At 41.2% G+C, this 23,707-nt stretch overlaps 1 long non-coding RNA gene across 5 annotated transcripts in view; it reads left to right on the top strand.

Annotated features, from left to right (window-relative positions):
* The window catches only part of LOC117018817 (uncharacterized), a 79,132-nt gene that overhangs the window by 9,934 nt on the left and 45,491 nt on the right, over positions 1-23,707 (top strand). For 4 of the 5 annotated variants that reach the window (XR_004422330.1, XR_004422331.1, XR_004422328.1 and 1 more), the window contains exon 1: positions 18,532-18,613. The exons of the other annotated variant lie outside the window; for it this stretch is intronic. This is a non-coding gene — a long non-coding RNA (uncharacterized LOC117018817). Of the gene's footprint in view, positions 1-18,531; positions 18,614-23,707 lie in introns of those variants that run through there. 5 annotated transcript variants of the gene reach the window in all.

The raw sequence follows: 23,707 nt of genomic DNA, 5'->3' as shown, positions 1-23,707 counted from the left end.
AGAGTTTGCCTTCTCTGATGATGGATTACCATGTCAATTTAAACGGCACAGGATTAATTTGTTTCAATGATTTCTCTTTAGGCTGAATGCCAGCCGTTTTTCTATCTTTCCCCTTGCTCTTCAGAACAACCACCACCACCAAAAAAAAAAAAACCAAAAAAAAAAAAAAAAAAAGACTTCTTTCCATATTCTAAGTTAGGAGACAATAATAGAAATAGACAAGTTAGGTGTAATGTTGCAACACATTTATAGGCCTGAGTGTTTTTATCTCTGCCTAAGAGGCTGAAACATACAGTCAGTCACATTAAAATGAAATTGGACTCAACATTTATTCAATAAATACTTGTCTTGTAGATAATCCAGTGCCGAGTGCTTTTGACACATAAGGACTTAATTTGTCTTGGATAACAAGTTATTAATATGGCACATTTAAACCTGCCACCTGCAATAAGGTTACTGAGATCGATAACAAACTCAAATGATTATTGTGAAAAATAATTTGCATGATAGAGGGAGACATTTTTGATAGTATCTATCTTTATCATATATATAGATACACATACACACATCCTAGTAACACATATATATTTCAGGTCACGTATGGACAAAAAAGTTCAATGAAGTTAAAAAATTCCATTCATTATGCAGCTGTAGCTAACCTTTCCAAAAATAAGAATGCGTCAGAGAGTTTTCCCTTTGGAAAGATTTTTTAAAATGCACAAGAAAAATGCTGTGCAAATCCTATTTCTTTGCAAGATCAACCCCATTACGAGGTTGAAAATGGCACAAAAAAGCACTTAGGTGCAATCCAAAATCCAACACCCGCTCCGCGTTTTTCACCTAGACTAACCTTGCAGCCAGACAGAACATGCTGCTTGGAGAATAAAGGTGATTTGAGTAAAATGGTCTGTCCCTAGAGTGATTGTTGCTTTTCCTTCTCTAACGGGATGTCCTCCAGCAGATGCGAAGTTTCATCCTATGGACCGAATATGTTGAGTGCCTGCAGATATTTAAACACAGGGTTTCTTTTTCACCACCTCTTTTCCTAATTGCTTCTTCTTTTCCCAGAATTCCCCTGTACTGAAATTAAACATCACAGTTGAAGGTAATAAATTGCGCTCTGAATATGAGCACAAATGGATTTTATAGCTTTCCCCTTCTCCTAAGCTCTCTCAATGCATGCACGGGCTTTATTTGAGCAGGTTTTACTTTCTACAGACACACAAAATCAGAGGCCAGTGACTGTCAGAACCGGAATCTGAGCAATTTTAATTTGTAAAAAAGTTGTTGTTGGTTAACCTTGGGGGAGATTGTGCATCTCTGAGAAACCACGTCTTTGAGAACTCTCCCTTGGAAATGATGTTACACATGAACAGAAAATCCAGGCAAGAAAGGCTAATTGAATGAAGAAAGAGAATTAGGTTAAAAAATAGAGTACAATCTAGTATCACATTTTCACTAGTGTAACTTGAAATGAAGGTGTCTTCAAGTCGCCAGTGATGCCAGAGTGTTTAGATGTTGGCCACAGATGGGGACACCTATTGAAATGTGTCTGAAGAAGATTAATAGGGCTTGTCATTGTTGGGAAAGCACTGCTTTGCTGTAAATTTCTACCAGCACAAGATGAATTACCGATGAATGCCCACTTATCAACTCCATCACTATGGTTCGACACTAAATCAAATTGAGAAGTTATCTGCAATCAGAAAATTTCTTTTTAAAATAGACATACACCTTTAGGCCCCAAGTCTTTAATAATCTGCTCTGAAAACAATTCCCCATCCCATGATGCCTTTTTTTTTTTTTTTAGCTTAAAATGATATCTCCATAATGAATATATTTTTAAGTTCCCTCTCAAGGGACAGCTAGTCAATAGCAAAATTTGACAGTATTTTAGCCTGGGTCTGAAGGCTTCCTGGAAGCTACCATTTACTATCGCATAAAATGTGTTTACTTTGAGGGATTTCTCTCCTTGGCGGGCAAAGAAGAGAGTAGGTTTGTGTTTTCCTGTTCTAAACCCATCCCTGCGAACTAATTGTCATCTAATCCTCTGGTAAGATGAAATTATGAGAGAACAGCAAGTTTAGGTAGAGAACAGGAGAATAGGATTACATGCATGACAGCGATAATCAAGGAAATGCATTTATTCTTGTATGATTTCATGGTGTTTCATATATCTCATTTCTAGGTGATTTGTTTGAGAAACAAATCAGTGGCATTGTCTCTTCCATTATCTGTTAACTGACTCCAGAGGCTTTTCAATGTAGCAAGAATAATGTTTCCATACAAGCCACAACCCTTGTATTTTTATAGGGCTCAACCTATTTAAAAACTTATCTCACATGCATAACTCATTGGATTTTTACTGAAATCCTGTACGGGCAGATATTTTGAATTCCCATTTTGCTGACGAGTACACTGAGGCTCAGAGAGTTATCTGAGGCCAAGAAACTAATGGGAACACAGTCAGAATTTTGTATGTAGGTCTCCTCTGTTCCTTTCAGGATCTTTTTACTCCAAGTCATTATGTAAATGGCGAAGAGGATACTAATAGCAACTAGCATTTACTATGTACCAGAACTATGGTAAACATATACATATGTTACTTTATTTAATCTGCATACAACCCTCTGAGGTAGATACTGTTATTATTTTCATTATCCAAGAGAGGGGGAGAAAAACAACAACAACCAAAAAAACAAGGTCATGGGGCTTAGGGACTTGTCTGAAACTGACATTGCTACTAAGTTGCTGACAGGTTATTCAAATCCAGGAAGTCTGAATTCGAAGCCAGCGCGCGCGGTGTCCTGTGTTTCTGTTTCCAATTATACTGAGAGGTCACAAGAAATCCCATTCATTTTTGGAATATAATAAGCTGAGGTTTAAAGTCTAACTTTGCCAGTTACTAAGTACGTGAACGCAACACCCTCGGCCTTGACTTTCCTTATCTCTAAAATGGAGTGGTTAGGTCAAACGAAATGATGGACATTGCTCCGGGGTGCTTCCTTCTGTGATGGTCACTAGGAGGAAAGAGGAGAGGATGAGAGAAGCAATATCCATCCCTGAGCAGGCGCGTGGGGACGAGTCACAATGAAGACATTCTGAGAAGGCCTGGCTCCTGTCTCTGAGAGACTGGCAGGGGGACTCTAGGCATTTGATGATGGCTCTGCGTCTGGAGAGCACTGGGTACTTGACACAACGGTGGTGCTTTAGAAAACTGCAGAATTTAAAATCTTACAAAAATCTTTACCTCCCTTATTTCACAGATGAAAGCAAGAAGAAAGCCCTGAGGCCTGGAGAGGTTAGGTGACTTATGTAAGGTCACCCAGCTAGCTGTTTGGTGACAGAGTTGAAAGTAGAGACCCGTTTTCTCTTGGTCCTCAAACCAGGAATCCACCCCCACTGTCCCCCAAACACCCCCATGCTATGCTCTCTCTCTCATTCTCTCTCTCTCTCTCTCTCTCTTTTTAAACAAAAAACATACTTTAGTTCATCTGGTCGTGTCCATATTGTAACTACTTTTCTATTTTATGATATGGTAACTTGTTGGTTGTAATATGAAATCTTCCTAAATCTCTCCCACAATAATTTTTCATAAAATCTATTAGGCTAATCAGCCAAAGAGTCAAAGCTGCAATGAAAAATCACACAATAATAAGAATATTCTGTAATTTCCATTAGGTCACTCTAATATTTCAATCTGTATTTATTACAACCCTCCTCTGATGCTTACATAACCAAAATTGCTAGATTTATATTGTCTAATGGTTCCCCAATGGGAAAAACCTGTGTTTTTTATCTTCCCTTTCCTGTCCCAAATCACCCTTCCACATACATTGCCTGCTTTGGGAACCCCCGTCTGGGTTTAATCAGAAGTTGCAAGACAAAATGTGCATTATTAAGAAATATAAATATTTTCAGAAGCAATCAAAAGGATGAAAGATTGATTCAGCATGTAGATTGGACTTAATTCGAAGCAGCTTTGTCCTAATGAGGGCTACTGGGATACAAAGTCAGGAGCTGCGGTGGCCACCAGTTGGAATTTCTGAATCATTACAATCACGTCAGGATTTGTCTTGCTAGGTACGCTGAAATCATTTTTGCCAGGGGTATTCTCTAGTCTCCGGGGTGAACCCCCTTTCTTGCCACCCTCAGGGACTTGGACCAGTTATCTTTGAGAAATTATGACTAATTTCTTCTTCTCTTTAGAGTTCAGATCAGTGAATACCTCCCTTTTCACAACTCAGGAAGTTGGCTTAGCGTTAACTTTCATAAGAACATTTTGGCCCGGAGGCATCTGTATTACAATTTCTTGCTTGGCTTAATAAAAGGTATCATATTATCTACCTGGTCCATCTCTCCTGGCTTTCAAAATAGAGACATGGAAAAACCTAATAAACCTCATTAGGATATCTGCTTTAAAACAACAGGCTGCCTCATTTAGCATGTTGCTTTGAAATGTCCCAGCAGAGATGGGTGGCCACTGCTTGAATATAGGTATTGCTAATTTGGGATCTTTGTCAGTCTGGTAGCTCTGGAAAAAAAAGAAAGCCTAATGTGTAGGTGGAATTTTAACACACAAGGGATCAAACCCCGATTGTTGTCTTTTGTTTTTGTTTTCTTTCTTTCCTTTAATCCCACTTTTTGTCCACATGGCCATGTGTGATTTTCTTGATACGGTTCACCCATCCACAGCTGGAATTCCAGAGTACTGAAAATGTCTTTAAAATCAACACAACTCAGGGAGCCTGAGAGCAAGTTTTCCTTTGTTGTACGGTATAGTATTATTTGGTGTAGGTTTTTGATATACATTCTAAATTAGGCCTGCTTCATCTTTAATTCATCACTCTCAGCTGAAAGAGATTAGCAATGTCTAGCACGCACAACCTCGTGTGGTGCTGACCTCATCAAGTATGGCCTAAAATTAATTAGCCTCATTCATTCCAAATGGACTAGGATAATGGAGCAGCATTTTAGCGATGACCATCACAAATTGTATGCAGCATATTTTAAAGGCCCCTATTTTCAAACCATGTAGATTAAAATTCTTTCCAGGCTTACAATATGCCAAGTTATCAAGCACCCAGAGCAAAGCCTGGTCTGGTTTCGCGTGTACGTTTGTGTGTGCACATGCGTGTGCGAGTGTGCGCACAGGCCGAGTTGTTGGTTGTGTGAGTGTTAGAGCCCGGCCGCGTATAGACGTGTCCAAATGTCGCTTTCTAGGATGACACCTGGGATACTAGGCCAGCAAAAAGCTGATGTTTAATACTGTTTTAGATGATCCAGTAACAGAATACATGAGGTGGACTTTTTGGTTTGTTTTGCTTTGTTACCATGAAGTGTGGGCATGCCAGCACAAACTTTGCTATTTTCCAGTAAGATGTTATTCATCCTCTAATTTAGAAACAGAAAAGCCTCTTAAAGAAATGCTCCATTTTTCTATTTTGAGTTATTTTTGAAACTTTCTGTGTTTTTTCCCCAGTCCCTACTGTTTGATCATATTTTAAAACACGATCGAGGGCTAACTTGAATTACAGAATCGCTTAAGTTTACCATCTTTCTAAGATTAGCTGATTTTGCTCTTTTGGGGATTGGCTAAGAGGGTGGGTGTGCAAATGTCTGAATATTAAAACTGCTTTCTTTTCTAGCCAAAGAAAATTTTGACCGGGTTCTTTGGGATTCTCAAAGATGTTGTAAAGTTATTTTTATGAGCAGTTGTTTGGGGACTACAGATTAGAAGAAGAAAAGACCCCTGACTTGTTTTTTTTTTTTTGGTCTTTTCAGATTTTAATTTTTTAAGTAATTCAAAATGTGGTCCATTTATGAAAAGGTATCAGGACTGTTTGGGGGGGAATTTTTATCTCTTGCACATTTCTTAAGAGAAAAAAAATATCCCAGAATAAGTTTGTATGGTTAAATTAAAAAGTAGATATTCAAAGCAATATAACTACGAAGTTTCCATATAACTTTTGGAGTGAAAAAAAAAAAAGTGCTTTTAGGCAAGTGACCTTTTTCGAACTCACTGATACATTAATCTCCGTATGTAAGTTATTTAAGGTTATTTTGCCTTATAATAAAACTGGAAGCATGTTGCTCATATCTCTGCAAATGTAGGATTTAGAAATTTCTTTAAGCTCACTTTTGCCTAATCTTCTCATCCCAGAAAGCTGGCTGATCTAATGGGCATATATCACTTATATGTACAGGATCATGAATCAGAGACTGGGAGCCTATCATTTTTGACATAAAAGAGCTATCCTCAAATCTCCCCCACCCTCGAGCATATAATTTGAGAAAATCAGCTAGCTTAAAGTCTGCGTTTCTGACTTTGGGGGGACGAAGTGCAAAAATGGAGAAAGCTTAAATTAACACAAATTTAAAAATTTAAAGTCACAGTTTAACTGAGCCAGGGATAAAAGGTGATGCCACTGGATATCTGTAAATGTCGACAGAAATAAATGCTTTTGTTAATTATCATCTGATCAATCTGGAATTTCCAGGCTAATAAACACAGTAGGCAATATTTGCAAAAATAGCTGGACTCCCTGTTACCGAAACTATATTTTCCATAGTAACTATTGAGACAAAAATGCATACATACTAGACTATTGCAATTGGCTCAAATACTGTACAGCAAGTCTCAATTTTTATTTATTTGTTTGTATCGACGGAGGTGAAAATGGCAGAAAGACCATAAATATAAGGATTAAGGCTGCATGAAATTTGAGTTCATTCAAATGACAAACCCGAAGTAAAACTCAGATGAACTTCCCAAATTTCATTTGGTATCCACCTGAAACTATAAATCGTCTTTTGGCGCTTGAGAGTCGAAGGAGGTTCACTTAAAATTCAAACCAGGTTTCCCCAAACCTAACCCAGACTCGCTAACTTTAGGGTAAACTACAGTTATGTTTTGGATTCATAATAAACCTTTCATCCCACTTTAGCTAATGATGAATATATGATGGGCCGGGGAAGAGAACTAGAAGATGTTTTTGCGACTGCTGTTTTGTCTTATTTCCTATTTCCTGTAATGCTCTGAAGTAGGGAAAACATGTATGAAACAAATTTCCAATGATATCTGTGGAAAGAGGACCACATATGAGAACCCAGAGGGAAAATCAACACTTAAATATAAATAAAGTTGTTCTTGTTTTGTTTTTAAAAGGAGAACCTAGATGAGCTATTATTAACTAACATGTCTTGAGTGTTCACTGTTTTCGGCACCGTATTTACTCAATTCGTTTACCAAAACCAGGTAAAGTAATACCAGTGTCAGGTAAACACTGTTATTTCCATTTTGCAGATGAGAAAGACTAGGCCCAAGGAAGTTATATAACTCGCCCAAGGTTATACTGCTCCTAAAAGGGATTTGAACCTCAGGATGTCTCCTTCTGGAATCTCTGTGCTTAAGCCACTGCCATGGTGCCTTCCAGAGAAAATACGATTACGATGTTGTTGGAAAAGCAATTTTGGCTACAGACTATGAATGGGAGAGAGATTCCTCCATTTTTTTAACTAGAAGGAACAGTAGTAAATGTAGCAGGAAAAGCCCAACGAGAGAAAGCTCCTCCTTGTCTAATCTTCGTCTCCCAGAAGAGGGGAGGGAGTTGACTTCCCAAATCTCCCAGAAGTCTTTGCTGGCTTCCACTTGGAACGCTGCCTATGTAGGATACTTTAGTGCCACAGGGATAGAGATAAAGGGAGTGGAATTCAAAGAAAAAGAAGTACAAAAATGATAGGCCGAAGACAGTAACCTGGGAGGAAAGATCAAAAGAACTAAATATGTAAAACTTAGAGAAGCAGTACTTTATTATAGAACCGAATAAATACCATTCTAGAAATTTAGAAAAACGATGAAGGCCTGAAAATGTCACCAGGGAGACTGGAAAGAGGTAAAGAGGAAGATGTAAGAGAAAAACAAATTACGGCAACTCAGATTTTGTCATTGTCTTACAAGACCCATAATACGAGCTATATTTTCTTGGAATACTAAAGCCCACGCCAGAGATTTTTGCAGGGAAAAAAAAAAAAATTGTTCCCTGCCTCGTGTAGGTGGAAACACAAAGGCTTAAAAATATGGTTTCAAAAAAAAAATGCTTTTTTAATAGTATGTGGAATGCCCTCACTTTCTCATTTAGTCCTCATACTGAATTTACAAAGGGCACTTTACAGATATGAACACCGAGGCTCAGGGTGGTGGTGTAACTTGCCCAGGTCACACGGCCTGCAGTCCCCCCGAGTCTCACCCACATAGCACACCATAATCTCTCACACAACATCCCATGACTTTGTCCAGATGATGTAAAAAAACAGTTGGGTTTCAGCCAAATTGATTACGGTGCTTTACCCCTAAGGAACATACCGATAAGAACACATTATACTGGAATGTATAGCCTTGCTCCTGAAACCTGGCGGCCATCCTGTAGGAGGTGGCCCAGTCTGCTCAGCTCTTGCAGAAGCTGCGGATGTTGAGCAAACATACCACAGTTTGGCTTGGATGGGGGAGCGAATGATAGATGGATGAACATACAAACACAGAACGAAACTCTCAAAGCAGGCCCCAAGTTTCCTGTGTTTACAGGCCCCCAAATGAAATCACCTGGCTGTTTATAGGAGTCTTAATGCTGATGAAAAGACTGTTACACTCTAACCTTTTCCCTGCCAAAGGAGAAAAGTTCCAGGTTCTTCAAAAGTATGTAAAGCATCTGATCTGAAAAGTGGCAACAGCATTTGGGACCAATTACCCAGATTAAGAGGAAACAATGTTCTGTTTACACTTTGTAGCCAAGAGCTGTTTGACTCTGGCCCATAAGCTGGAGATTGTAAATTACAGAAATTTCAGCCTAATGTTGACTTATCCTGTGAACTGCGTGTCTGAGCGCAGAGCACAGCAGACGGAAAATCCCTGTTACTCGCCCTGAGACTTCACTGAAGGGGGAACGGAGGATTGTCTTCCAGGTCTATTGGACACACAGGTCCCCTGCAAGGAAGCATGGGTTTCCCACTCAGGGAAGAGTCTGACTGTGTATGATGGGTCAGGAGGCGGGTTTTCAGCTTGCCACTCCTAAACAATGATTGTTGCAAAAGAAGTTAGAAAATAAAGGCTCTCTGGTAGCTCTTGCTTAATTACCCTTGCACCCCGATTTAAGTCCATTTTCCAACATACTGTGGATTAATCAGTAGCAAAAGGTGGATGGTGAAGTTAGTACCAGGAGAATTAATGCTGCTGAAAGAGGTTAGATGGAGATCATGGCAAATACAGCCATTGTGGGCAAAAATGACAACCTTTGGCCCAGACATGGAGGCCGAATCATCTGGGCTTGAGATTTAGGCTTTGCCCTTTACAGAGAAGGGCCATGCCCACTTTGCACACCTTTGATCATTCCAGAAATTTTGGGAGAATAGTCCTCATTTTTTGAACATGTTGTTAAGGGCTTGACCTTGCCAGCGGGAAAGGAACCACAGAGGTCAAGCAGCAGAGAGAAGAAATGGGAGGCATCCAATTCCTGAAGTACCAGGCCTGCCGAACGCAGCCTCGTGGGAAAGGCAAGTCCTCATTTCACCGGCAGCCGGAATGCATGTGTGTTCAGAGTTTTATCATTTAACCACTGTCAACACTACATTTAGACGATCGAATTGGAAATACCCACAGGTAGGGACCAGGCTCTCCTTTTGAACGTCCTATAGGTTGGACAGTCATTTAGATGAAAACGTGATTGAGGCTGTGATCATCGAGTATTGTGGGAATCTTAATATATATATTTTTATCTAATAATCCAGTGTCCACTTAATGAAGGGCTACCCTCTGAGGCAGCTCAAATTTGATGCCACTCCAGTCCCTTCTCATGGCAATATATATATATATATATATACACACACACACACACACACACACACATACATATACATATATGTGTGTGTGTGTATATATATATACATATATATATATAGATATATATATATTTTTTCCTGATAAAAACTGATCAAAAGCAACTTTATTCAATGTTGAAATTTTCTGACCCTGGTTTATCTCAATAATTGACATTTTCTGCAGTGTCAGAGCTTCCTGACTTTTACAATTAACTCACAAATTAACTTAGAAATGATAGTAAGCTCTCAGCTAAATGACATAGTGGCCACTGGGGACCAGGCCAATTTTCTAGAATAAGGTTAGGACTAAGTTGCTCTGTGACAATGCTAAGGTTGGTTGTGTAGAAGTAGTTATTCAAGTGTGAGAAGGAATCTAGGTGTGAGAGGGGAGACGTTATCTGCCTTTAATCCCGCTGGTTACTCAGCCCTCTACAAAACAGGGGCAACCGGTTTTAAAAAATGTTTTGGAATTCAAGGCTCCATAATGGAATCCAGAAGTCGTGGAACTTCCCCTTGGAAGGAAGCTTGGAGAGCATTGGTCCAACTTCCCAAAGAACCCAGAGGTCAGGAGACAGGCAGATGGTCAGGCAGACACCGAGTCACCCATTTTCAGGAGTTGTACCTTCAAGGCAGGTAGGAAGGGCGGGTGAAGGCTACCAGTTGGGCCAGGGCCAGCCACCCCGAGAGATGGGAGGGACATGACTCCCTGTCCCCATGGTTACTGTGATTGCGGGCTTAGTTTTTAGAAAGGTTTGTTCCTTGGACGAGAGCCAGTCTGTGTCTCTGGGCCATCTTTCCTGTGGGTTGGATCTTGTCCTCAGAAGGAATACCTCTGAGCCTCATTTGCTTACCAGGCAACAGACTTTCAAACATTTGAAAGTTACTTTCATTCTTCCCCACCCCCTCAAGCCACCACTGTGGTTTTGTTCACTGAATCCCCCATATGACATGGACTCAGAGCTTTTGTTTTCCTTCCTGAGTTGGCCTTGGTTTGCCAGAGTCACTTAAGAAGTGTCCAGACAAGTGAAATATTCAGAAGTCCAGTGGTCAGCATGTCCACCAAACCATGTGACTGGCTTTAAACAGCCCTGAGTCAGAGCGGAGCCCCCATACGGGCCAGTCAAGTGCCCTTCCTCTAGGGCTGTACAGCGGACCTGCTGCATTGAAAACATCTCCTGTTTAGTCCCATTAAGCTGCATTTTGTTTTGGCTTTTTGGGAGCTTTTAGAGTCTGTCTCTCATTTTTTACTTTTTACAAATTGACTAGCTTGTCTTTTACAGTTTTGCCCAATTGTTGATCTAAATACTGTAGAAGCCAGGCTTTGTGGGGTTTTAGGGTCTTTGATATCACTAGTGATTATGTTGAAAATAGTTACGGGTTTATTTCTTCAATTAGCTTGTATGCAGTAGTTAGTTGTAGGGTCTCTGGAACTGGATTAAATCCTGGGCCTGCTGATCTACTAGGTGTGTGGCTTTGAGCATGTTGATTTACCTGTGCCTCAGTTTCCTCATCTGTAAAATGGGGGTAATAATGTAACTACAAGGTAGATGGTTGTTTTGATGATTAAATGAATTAATATAGTAGAGCACTTAGACTAGTGACAGGCACATAGCATGCAGTGTTTATTACACAAAGAAAATAAGACGAGACCCCTGAAGACAGGGAAAATATCTCGTGCATATTTGGATCTCCAGAGACTAGCGATGTGTCTAGAATGTATTTGGGGCTAATAATAGATGGGGTATATGAATGAATGCGTTGCCATAGTGTTCTAGACACCAGATGCAGAAATAACATAAGCAATGCTATAGTTTCTGATACTTACAGACTTGCAATATGATTATGAAAAAGATCTCGACCGGGGAAGGTTTAACCTCAGACCGTCATCGCGGCGGTCATTTGGCTGCTACTTTTTCTGTGAATGGTCATCAGCGTCACTCATGCTAATCTATTATGTCTCCGTTTAGTGTGGAAGACCAGAAAAATCACACACTTACATCCACTCTCAACTCGGAAAAAGAGGAAGGGCTCTGTCAGTTTGCTTGCATCAGTGTGAGAGGGGAACCTGTCTGTTTTTAGCCTGAGAAGGCGCTTCTCCCAAGAATGCTCGTGTTCTTGTGTCAGATGTTCCTGTTGTCTACATGTTTGTAGACTGCCGGCCATACGCAGGCTCAGTCAAAAAGATACACTAAAAACATGAAATGTCTCCAACATCACCCAGGGCATGGAGGCTTCTGCGTCCCCCCCACCTTTCCATTAACACCCCAAATGAAGTGCTGACATCAGGGTCGGTCTTGATTCAAGCTTAGCCACACAATGCTCCCTTTGGTGTGGCTTCAGGAGAGGTTAAATCGAGTTCTCGTCTGGTTGAAAACTTAAATCTTTCAGAGATATCTTTTACGCATAATTCCCTTTGAACTTCCGTCCACACTCATTTAAACACGGCCGGTGTTTTCCTCCTTCTCTGTTAATACAGCCGAGCTCCAAGCAGAAAACTCGCCAGTGTTTTCTCCTCCGTGTATGTTCAGTAGGTCCCCTGGAGCAACGGGGAGGTGTGGGAGAAGCCACTCTGTGGGAGCAGGGGCCACCTGTCATCCGATATGGGCTTGTTGTGTGGAATACTTTTGACAGCAGCCATCCTAAAGGGGTGTAGCGAGTCATCTGAAATTTGTACACAGACTGCCCTATCCATTACCCGTCGCCCGTATCATGCCCGTCATCTCCCAAGGCAGATATGCTATTACACTCAGCGGGCCCAGCTCTGCCCGCACTTATGTACACACAACTCCCACTGACTCGGTGCCACCGTGGCACTTCAGCGGGAGTTGTCAGCAGCAGAAATGGAGCCCAGGCCGGTCACAGCCGCCGCGGGCGCAGCTAAACGGAGAGACTGGGCTGTGTGTTTAAAAGGCTGAGGAAGAACAAAAAAGCTGCCAGTTTTCCTAAGAAATCTTATCCCTCGGGCCCTGAGAACTGTAGCCTGACACTCTGCACGCTCTTCTCATCCCGCAACCTGCTGATCCCAGGCTGGAGTAGGAAGCAGCTAGAAGAGAGTGGGCATGAAAAAGAAGGGGCTGCCACAGGGGATGAAACCGTGCTTTGCATCCAGCCCTGTTATGTGAGGGGAAAATTCCCCACAGGGGCTCCTCAGAGCACTTATTTATCAAAACTTAAAGGGATAGCTTAGAACCAGTGACCCTCTTTAAATATAGAATATTTAAAATACATGAAACAAGGGTAGGAAGATGCCACGCTTTTGAAAGTCGCTGGTGTGTCCCTTTTGAGTTACAGAGTGTCGGGGGTGTTAAAATAACAGACATATTGTCACGCTAATATGAGAATCGCTGTATTAGTCCTCTCCTAATGTTTTCTGCCGTGTTATCTGATGTGATTCTTTGTTGCCTTTCACACATCCCCAAATCACACCTTTCAAGTGATCAGGTGTCACGGACCTCAAGCCCAGTCTGCGGTAAACTCCAGGACTTACTCTCTACTCCGAACCCTCAGCAGTGGAAAAAGAAAAATGAAGTCTGTTCATCAGCAGTGGAAGTTGCTGTAGTTTGGCGAGCAGAGCCTGGGTTCAAATCTCGACTTCCTGCCGCACTCACTGTGTGTCTTGGGCATGTTGCCTCTAAGCCTCAGTTTCCTCGTCTGTCTCCTGAGGGGAACGATGTCTCCTTCGCTGTGATATTGTGCAGACAACACCAGAAAAGATGTGTGAGGCACTCAGCAGAACAGAAAAGCTCCGTTGGAGACATGGACGCAAAAGTCATCCTGTGTGATACACACGAGGCCCTCAGTAAAATCTCCCCCTTACCTTGTAGTGAGTCAACCAACACTCACGTATGCTACGTATGCTAAGAAAAGCCTACGTATGCTAAGAAAAATACTGCCTTTCAAGAAAATACCTTAATTAAATATTACCCCATGAATGACAAATGACCATACATTTCACAGGACACATTTCAAGGTATACTCATCCTTCGATTGTTGTGTGATGGAACAGATAAGGATGAGCTCGTCAAAAGGAAAATGGAAAAATAAAGAGTAAGCAAGGAACCAAATTAGACCGTCAGTCAAGTCTGATTAATGGCGACTTCCAATGGAGATTGGAGCTGAGTTTAGGATCCCTGCCTCTGACTGTGAATGTAGGGAGGGACCATTTTAACACGTCAAATGTGTACCTGATTCAAGGTTCACGTAGGTTTTTTTTTTGTTTTTTTCTTAGTGTGGGGAAGAGCAAAAGTCAGGTGCAATTTTAATGCTTATAAAATTGGTATGTTTCGTGATAATGAATTCAGATATCGAAAACTATCTTCCTCTTGAATAAATTAAATTTTTCGTCATTTCTTCGTTCCCCCCGCCCCATTTCTTCAAGACGAGGGCCCTCATAGGGAGTAGAATAGAATTAATCCTGTGTTGAAAAATGACATCACGCTAAGTGATTTCCACTCATTCTAAAAAAAGGTAGACTAGGTCACATTTAACAAATAATGCGTTCTTGAATACGGAACAGTGCAATAGGTTAATTTGAAAAGTATGAATAATTCAATACAGAATCATGCCTTTCTTTTTACTTATTTTCCCATATAAAAATACTGCTTTATCACTGTTAAGTAAATTCTCTTTGACACTTGTAACTCCCTGAGCTAGCTCAGCTAGGAGATGCAATATTGTGTTTATTAGAAGAAAGTAACAACTAAAGTTTAATAAATTTGGAAAAAGCACATACATATTTTTGTGTGTGTGTGTGTGTGTGTGTGTCTGTGTGTAGCCATGGACTTTTCTCAGTTCCCCATGTAATCTCTGGTTTGAAGCTGCAGTTAGCAAAAGTTAAAAGGGACCAAAAAATTGAACAAGATTTGCACAAAGTTCAGGGGCTTTGAAGAGCGTGTGTGTAAGATTTTGGTTGTGGTGATATAACAACGTGACCACTTCTGTTTGTGTAATACCATCAGCAAAAACAAAACAAGATTTACTCCAAATCGAAGTTGAGGTAGGACGTCAAGCTCTACGTGGGAAATACGATTGAAATACACACATCCAAACATACACAATCAACTCTTTCAATTCTTTTCATCTTAACAGAAAAATAATACAATGAAAAGCTACCTTCTGCCTCCCAACCTTGCTGTCATGTAGGGCTATCACAGTCACCTCTCAAGCTCATTTTGTGGTCAGTGAATCTTGTTTACGAGAAATTCTTTAAGAAAAACAACCAGGCACTCTCCCTGCTCATCCCCATTTTGTCTTCATTTTACATATTCCCTCCACCCTCCAGGGCATGTCCGATCCCAGGATCACATTGGCCTGCATCGAATTGATTTAGGACACTAAGCATATTCCCCAAATTTAAATTCCCCCTGAGAGCTCCAGGACCAACAACAACTTAGCAAAGCATTATGGGAAAAGTGCCAGAAGTTGAGTTGAAATGAAGACAGAATTTTCGTATCAGGAAGAAGGGGAAAAGGGTCAGACAGAACGCGAAGCGAAAGGAAAAGCAGGACAGGAGGAGAGAGACACGAAGGAGAGAAGGGACCTAAATTAGAACAAGAGGCTATGTTTATTGCTGACCCATGGGCCCCTGACACAAAATACATTAAGTATTGTTGGGACACTCTGCTCTATCACTCAAAGGAGGAGCAAATAAAATGGTGATGGAAGCTGCGAACTTTTCCAGAACAGACTTGCCAAAGAAAGGAAAAAAAAAAAAAGAAAAAAAAAGAACAACAACAACAAAAGGCCCGAATAAGGGGAAGGCAGAGACTCACAATTTTGAGAAGCCTGGGTCCCCTTTATCCTCCTGTAGCATCCTCTCCTGGCAGTCTCCCTTAGACTTCCACATTTCCAGCGAACTAGGACTTAAAACACAGAAAAAAATATTTTTTTTCTTGATTGCAAATATAATACATGTCCATGTAGAACATTTGGAAATTACGGAAAAGCACATAGAAGTCAGTAAAAATTGCCTATAGCTCCATTGCTGGGATGTAATCGTTGTCTATATATAGTGTCTAATCTTTTTCCTCTACTTTTTAACCCATACTTGAATGTTCGCAAAGTACGACGGAAGCCCTGCTGGAATCCACTGTATTGGAATCTGGTTTTCCCATCTTACAAGTCATAATGCATCTCTCCTCATGTTGTTAAAATACTGTAAAACATGATTTTTATGACGGCATCATATTTCCTTATTTGTAGGTACCATAATTCATTTGACCTCCAGTTAGTTATGTACGGTGTTTGAAATTTTTCGTTTTTCTAAAATGTTTGTGTGCATCTCCATTTCCTCTGGCAATGACTGCAAGCAAAATTTCTGGGTCCCAAAGCATGTTTTGGGGGCTACGATTTGCAGAGTTGCCCCTCCCAAGTATTAAGGCCAACTTACATTCCCGTCTGTAGTGAATGTAAAATGCAGAATTCACAAACCATCATCAGCTCTGCCCAAACTAAGATAAGAAACTTAGAATTATGATTTCTGTTTATTTGTCATGTCCACTTTCTTCATGGTTCTTGCCTATTTGACTTGTTTTGTGTACGATTTGCCTGTCATTTGTGTTTGTTTAAAAATTGATTTTCTATTACACTGCAGAAGTTATTTACATATGAAGTTCATTAACCATTTCACCACCATCTATTGCAAACATTTGCTTCATTCTGTCGCTTGATTTTTAATTGTTAATGGATTTTTAATGTATATGTTTAGGATTTTAAGTACATACACATTTTCTTTTATTCTTTCTTCCTCTGCTTTTATGTTTAGAAAGACCTTGCACATATTTTCTACTAGTGCTTTTGTGGCTCTTTTTATTTTTAAAAACATTTAAATCTCATTTATTTTGGTCCATGTGGTAAGAACCTATTTACTAAAAGCTCTTTTCCTCATTGACCTAAATACTGCATACCATTGGGCCTATTTCCTTGTTTTAAAATGTTATTTCAACATCTTTTTGTCTCCATCACTTTTTTTTTTTTGCCATTACCTCCCTTTTTGTTATTATACTCTATTCATATCCAGTAATGCAAGTTCTTCCTCATTACAATAATTTTCTGGATTATGCTCCCCTATTTGTTATTCCATAAGAGCTCATCAAGTTCAAAATGTAAAAGAATGCAATTTGTACATTAATATGTGGGGATTTGAGGTCTTTTAATATTGAGTTTTGTCAGGTAGAAATAAAGCATGCCTTTTCATTTATCTTTCCATATAAACTTCTGTTAAGTTGTAGTTTCTTCGTGTAGCTTCTCAATATAGTCTCAATTTTATTCACTGTTATTGTGAGAATTTCTCTATTAAATTTTGTATCTGTTTGCCAAGGAAAGTTATTTACTTATGCATTTTCATTTTGTATTTGCCACTTTACTGGTTTCTTATCAGTTTTCCAGTTGATTCTTTTGAGCCATCTAGGTAAATATTGTCATCTGAAAACAATGATAATTGTATCCCCTTCCTCCAAATTATATACATTTTCTCATCTTTTCCTGTCTTACTGCAAAATATTAGAACTTGCAAATTATTTTAAAATATTTTTTATTTGGAATGCCTCCAATATTTCACTACCAAGTATCATGGCTTGACATTGTACTGCTGAGCAGTTCTGGCTTTTAGAATGTGTTGTTGGCTTCAAATTTAAATTTTCCTTCCTAAATCTTCTCCTAACTGGTCCCCTGGTATGGCTCTAAAGTCTTCCGCTCAGTACTGCCAAGTCTGACCCTTTTAATATATAAGAGTATTCTAGCTCTAAACAGACAATCTTATTACATACCGATTGAAGCTCTGTTCTAGTCGAAACACCCACATTTTACTGTAGGGGGGCTCTCCTCCAGGTCTCAGAGCCACACATTACGAATCCGAACCCCTGTTGTTTTATTTGTGCATGAAATGAACCTCTGAGGCTATCTTCTGCCAACTTCAAACTTAGGGTCTTGTGTAAGATTTTTGTTTTTATATTTGCATTTTAAGAAAATGCTGAACTATTTTCTCATGTAAAAATTATCATGTCATTTGAATTTGCTGACTTTTTGCCAGTGAAAAGTAAAAATAAGCTGGGATTTTGCATCTGTCGTGCCAAAAGGATTGGGTTCCATGGGTTAGACTGGTTTGAACAGTAGGAGAAAATCGATTGAGGGAAGGAAGAGCGGCAACAGTTCCAGGTTACCCACGGGGAGGGCGAAGGTGTGTGCCTTTGAGGTGGGCCCGGCCTAACACGGTGAGAACTTGAACACATCTCTGCCACGCGCCAAGGCTCCATTTCTTCAACTGTAAAGGGAAGCTCATCACTGGCCTTGCAAACATAATGTGAGAATGAGAAACAACGTGTGGTAGGATACTTGGCAACTTGCAGGCACTTACTGAGAGAAACTGTTAGTTAGGTTTGAAGGCAGGGATATGGGACATATTGTAGACAACAAAATGGAAAGAAAAGAGCCTTCTCTCCTACGAATTTCTACGTAGAGTTAACCCCAAACACGCTCAAGAATTTTAGGATGTAGCCAACAAACCGTGCAAAAGGGCCACCTCTCACCCCTGCCTCTGCCCCAGTCTTTTTTCTCCTCTGTTTGGCCTGGCCTGTGTCCTGAATGACAAATATCATTGGACCTTGCTTTTTGTACTGCTCTGGGGGGCGGGGAGGGGAGCATGATTTCGGCTTCCTCTGAGGGGGACAGGACACTTTCCTTACTTTGATGACATAGTCAGATCCTTGGGGCCGTGTGCCTGGCGTTTGAAAATTTCCTGGCGGTATGTCTTAATTTTTCCAATTCGTTAACCTGAAAAACACCTTAATTAGGATCAAACTTAGGTCTTAACAGGGCAGAATAAAAATTCTCTTCTATCTTTCCCAAAGTACAGATAGAGATCTGGATTTCTTTTTTTTTTTTTTTAACTTAGTGGGAGGTTTCTGTATTATTATTGTTTAAAATCAATTATCCTTTAGTCCATATTCTTTTTCTGTTGTTTGTTTTATCTGTCCTTCTCTCTCAGAGGGGCAGAATTAAGGCCCCCATTTGGTTTTTATTAGCGTAATCAGTTAATAGCTGTTCTATAATGCTTTACTTATTGTGTTAATTTTCTGTAGCTATGTCCAGAGGCAGCTTTCTGGAACACCACATAAAAAAAAAAAAAAAAAATGAAGAAGATCTAACTTCTTCTTTAATGGGTCCAGTTACCATTTACAGTTTCAGCTGAGATTATTGAACACTATTGATTTCCAAGGTCATGGAAAATATGTATAAGCTGTAGCTACTATTTTAAATATATCGATGGCAAGCCTAAAAAATTCCATTAGAATGGTGACGGCACAGAAATTAACCTGAGTGTGTCTGCTGATATTGGCTTGTCATACCGGTTCCCGGATTTGCCTCGAATGTGACAAAAGTGTGGACATACGCTGTCCCCAGGCAGCGACTGCCAAGTCACCACAGTTCTGTCTCCTAGGTGGCTAAACCCTGGGTCCCAGGGACCATTGTCCAATTGCTGTTGGGCATTTTAACGGGCATGTACCTTACGTGGACTTTAGTCTTCGTGGGGGTAGACCTGCAATTAAAATGGAGTTTCGTAGCAGAGCACAGGAACAAACTAACTTCCCTGAAGGGTAACAAAGGGGATGTTTGTGATAAATGTGACAGATTGGGGTGTTAGGTTGTGTTCTGGATCAGATGAATGTACTGAAGTGAAGCGAACGTGACTCAGTGATCAGAGCATGGGTTCTAGACCTGCCTCTACCGTGAACTAGCTCTGCGGCTTCTCAGGAGTCGGCTTCCTCCTCTGGGAGGCGAGGAGAGGTTGGGGAGGAAGTTCTAAGGTCCCTCCCAGCATTTACGTTGCTCTATGCAACGTCCAGTGATGACTGCGCATCACCTCAGGGACCCGTCAGCAGGAGACTGAATCAGAAAGCTCCCCATTCATTGCTGAGTCACTGGAGATGGGTGACACTTGGCTCAGAACTGGCGTCCATCAACGCTTCTATAATCAGTTCATTCTGATTATGAATCCTAAGTACAACCCTATTTTGAGAACTTTTATTCGTACAATACGATGGCTGGGAGTGGAAGCAGAGAGAGTCAAAGGGCCGGCTGTGTGACCCTGGTCAAGTCACTTCTCACTCTCAGTCTCTTCTCTTTCATTTGTCAAATGAAGGGGTGGGAGAAGAATCACCAAAGTAGCTTCTAACTGAGAAAGTCAGCGACCTTTGTTAAGAATCGCCTGCTGTGAAAAGCCAATGAGAAGGTTCATTTTCAGTGTTCCTCCACACCCAGGGCCCAGAGCAGGTAGAGCACATTAACTATGATTTAGAGCTGAGAAGTACACCAGCTTGCTAAGGGGATCTCTATGCTGAGGCCTGGCTGGGAATTCTATACAAAGAAGAAAATGAGGTCGCCTGTGATTGCCTGTTTTGGAGCAACTTCGAATGAATGTATCAGATGCTGCGTTGAAATCGGTGCAATGCCTAGTTCTTAGCACAGCACCACCTGTTTTGTCTATTTCATACCCTGCCGGTGGTGGTGGTGGTGCTATTGGAGGACTTTCCTTTTAGGCAGTGCCATCAAAGAGCAAAGGAAGGCAATGCAGCAAAGTCAAAGCATATTTGAAAGGAAGAAGGAAGAAGCCCATATACATTTCAATGGAAATACTTTTAAGGCATTTCCAAGGTGGAGTCTGAAAAATAATTACAAAGCTTTAAAAGGAAGAATCTTAACTTTGATCTGATTTTCTTCTATAAAGCAATTAGGTACATCATTTTTCAAGTGCTGAGCTGAAAATTCTAATGGCTGGACCCAAATGCTTTCATTTGCATCTTGGGACTTCTACGGTTCAGGAAAAAAAAAAAAAAAAGTTTAAAAAATTAGTAAGGTGATTTTTCCAGAGACACTAATGCATAAATCATTTGCTGGTCAGCTCTCATAAAAACGACAGCAGCGTAGAATAGATTTAAGTCATGCAAGAATCCAGTTAATTGAACTGAATTAAGAAATCTGGAAAGTTGATTCAATGGGGAAAAACTGTCAAGGTGCTACTGGAATTTTCCCTTTCATTTGCTGTTCGGGGTGTGATTGGGAAGGTACCTTACGTGGACTTCAGTATTTATGGGCACGTCCTCCAATTAAAATGGAGCTTCAAAGCAGAGCATAGGGACAAACTAACTTATGTGAAGAATAGCAAAGGAGATACTAAAATCCAATGGGGTGGATTGAGCCCTGATGTTAGGTTGCGTGTCTCTTTAGTTTTTCAAACCTGAAATTCTTCATGGTTCACATATATAAATGCTAGATTGTCGGTTCCTTGAGGGCAGACAATGGATCTTGTTCTTTACTGTGTATTCCCAGTGCCGAGCACATGGTTCTCAGCACATGAGAGATTTCCATTACGTGTCTGTGAAATGGCCAAATAAAAGGACGTTGTGGGGGTCCATCGTCTCCCCGATTACCAGGAAGCGTAGCAGAGGTGGCCTGCAGGCTGAGTCTGGCCAGCGTTTGTCTCACCTTTAAAAATCGAGAATCTGCAATTTCACGTGATTGTATGGAGTTCTTGATTCTTTGGAAAGTTCTGTCACCTGATGTGGCACCGCGTGGTCCACAGCTGCACGTGCTGACAATTAGTGGGGGCCCAGGAACAACGGCCTCCGTGCCCCCGTTGCCACCATGCCCAAGCATGTACCTCTAGGCCGACTTCACCTTCTTGGTAACCAGGCTGGTCCCTGGGACAGGCCCTCAGGCGGGGAGAGAATGTTTGGTTTGCGTTTCACCGACGTTCAATTTGTACAAGTTAAAGGTCTGAGTGTGGCCTGTCTTTTCAGCCCCACAGAAGGGAGTCTGAGCAGTGGGTTCGGAGGGAATGTGTGTGGGGGTGCCCGTCCCTATAACAGCAGCGTGCTGGGGGGGCCCTAAATTACCCTTTTGATACAGCTCCTCAGGGACTTGTGTGAGTTGGTCAGAGCACCTTAAAAGGCAGTACGTCCTCATCACCAAAAAGGGCTCATCCGTCCCCCTGTCCAGAGATTTCTGATACTAACTTTGTCTGCGGCCTTTTCAGAATGACGTCACCTGCCCATCCTCCCTTCCTTAGTGAATAAAAATGGAGAAAGAATGGAGAACACATCAGAATAATGCACATTGGTGGAAGACCTGTAATTGACATCATTATGGCTTAAGACACCATTGCTTTAATCAGCCTGATCATAAATCAATGCGTTTCACATGTGAGGGCTTATAAAGTAAAGTGCTGGGAACCAGACCGGGCCTCTTAAAAGGCATGATGCAATTGGGAAGCTCCTGAAAATGGAGAAAAAAGTGGTTTCTGAATGGATACACTGTTCCTAGCATGGTATCTTCCACTTAATTAAAAAAAAAAAAAAAAAGATCGCCTGATCCTTTCTTAGAAATGGCATATTGGAGGGCTATGATGGCCACGCCGTTAGCCCATTAAACAAATTTACTCCCAGGAACAGTTAATATTTGACGTTTAATTGCTTTTTCTCGTTGGGGAGGAAAATATGGTTCTTTCCTTCCTTCCTTGATTGACTTTTCTGCAATCACCTTGTGGGCTACAAAGATGGAGAGGAGTAAGGGATTTTCAGAACCACAGGTGTGTGCACACGTATTCCCATGTATGTGTATGTGTGTGTGTGTGTGGACATAGAAATGTCCCGTGTACCGGAAGCTGGTGCTTTCCTCACAATAACCCTGTACGGTAGGTGTTACTGCAGGGGCCCAGAGAGGTTAACGGTTTACAGAGGGTCACACAGCTAGTAAGCTCTGAGTTAGTGGCGGCCCAGGAACAACGGCCCGCCGTGTATTCCTGCCTCCAGGTGTGCTGTGTAACCAGGTGTGCAGATATCCACGGAGCCAGGACGAAACGCCCTGGCAAGGGTCCCCAGAGGACTGATTAATCCTCTCAGCTTGCTTAAGCAGCACCAGATTCTGGACCTTAGCAAAACGTACCATGATTTCTGCCTTTTATTTGAATGCTCCTTTGTCACTGAGCTGGGAGATCCAGTGGAATTAGCCTTAGAAGTGACGGCGACTTAGAGGACATTTCTCATCGGCGTTTTGGCGGATGAGCAGGGAGGTCAGACGTTATCTTATGAGAACAATGTCCACCCAGATTTCCAATGAATTTTCGGGACTCATCAGAACTTGTTTCAAGAGAAAGAAGGAATCAGCAGGACACTGGCGTGGAAGGGGTAAAAAAAAGCCTCTGTTCGGTCACCTCCAGTGGAAACGTTTCCATTTCAAGATTGTCGATCCCTCACCTTTCACATGTGGTAAATTCACTACCAGAGGCCAAGGTGTTTTCTTTTTCTTCTTTTCTTGTCTTTGTTTTTTTCCTCTCCCCACAGAACCCAGGTATTATTTAGGTCTCTTGCAAAGCTGCCCGAACCAACTGTTCCTGCTATTATCCGTGTCAGAGCTCAGGGAATAGGCCTCCTTGGGTTACACCTTCTATGTTTTGCGGTCAGATGTGGGCTGTGTCCTTCTATGTTATTCCACCTTGCAGGAAAATATTTATATATCAGCCTCACCAGGTCCTGTTTCCTCTGGGCGTGGTCCTGTCGGACTGTCTTCATGCCAGCGGCAGGCAGTTGAATCGCTGGCCTTCCTGGGACCCCTGGACGTCTGGCAGAAAACCAGGAAACCGTTTCTTCCCCGCTGTGACTTTGCTCAGTCAGAAAAGTACGAGCTGTGTGAGTGTGGGGTACGTTTCTGAGACGTTGAGTACGATACCTTAAGAAAGTGCTTAGAAGGAAACTGGCTGATTTGAAGGAATAGAAATTTGCATCCTTCACAGAATTCTTTTTCCTAGGCCTGGACACACAAAAGCTTACTTGTACAAGTC

This window comes from Rhinolophus ferrumequinum, chromosome 28, assembly GCF_004115265.2.
Source record: "Rhinolophus ferrumequinum isolate MPI-CBG mRhiFer1 chromosome 28, mRhiFer1_v1.p, whole genome shotgun sequence".
Taxonomy (NCBI): domain Eukaryota; kingdom Metazoa; phylum Chordata; class Mammalia; order Chiroptera; family Rhinolophidae; genus Rhinolophus; species Rhinolophus ferrumequinum.
This window is presented reverse-complemented; position numbering and strand designations above follow the sequence as displayed.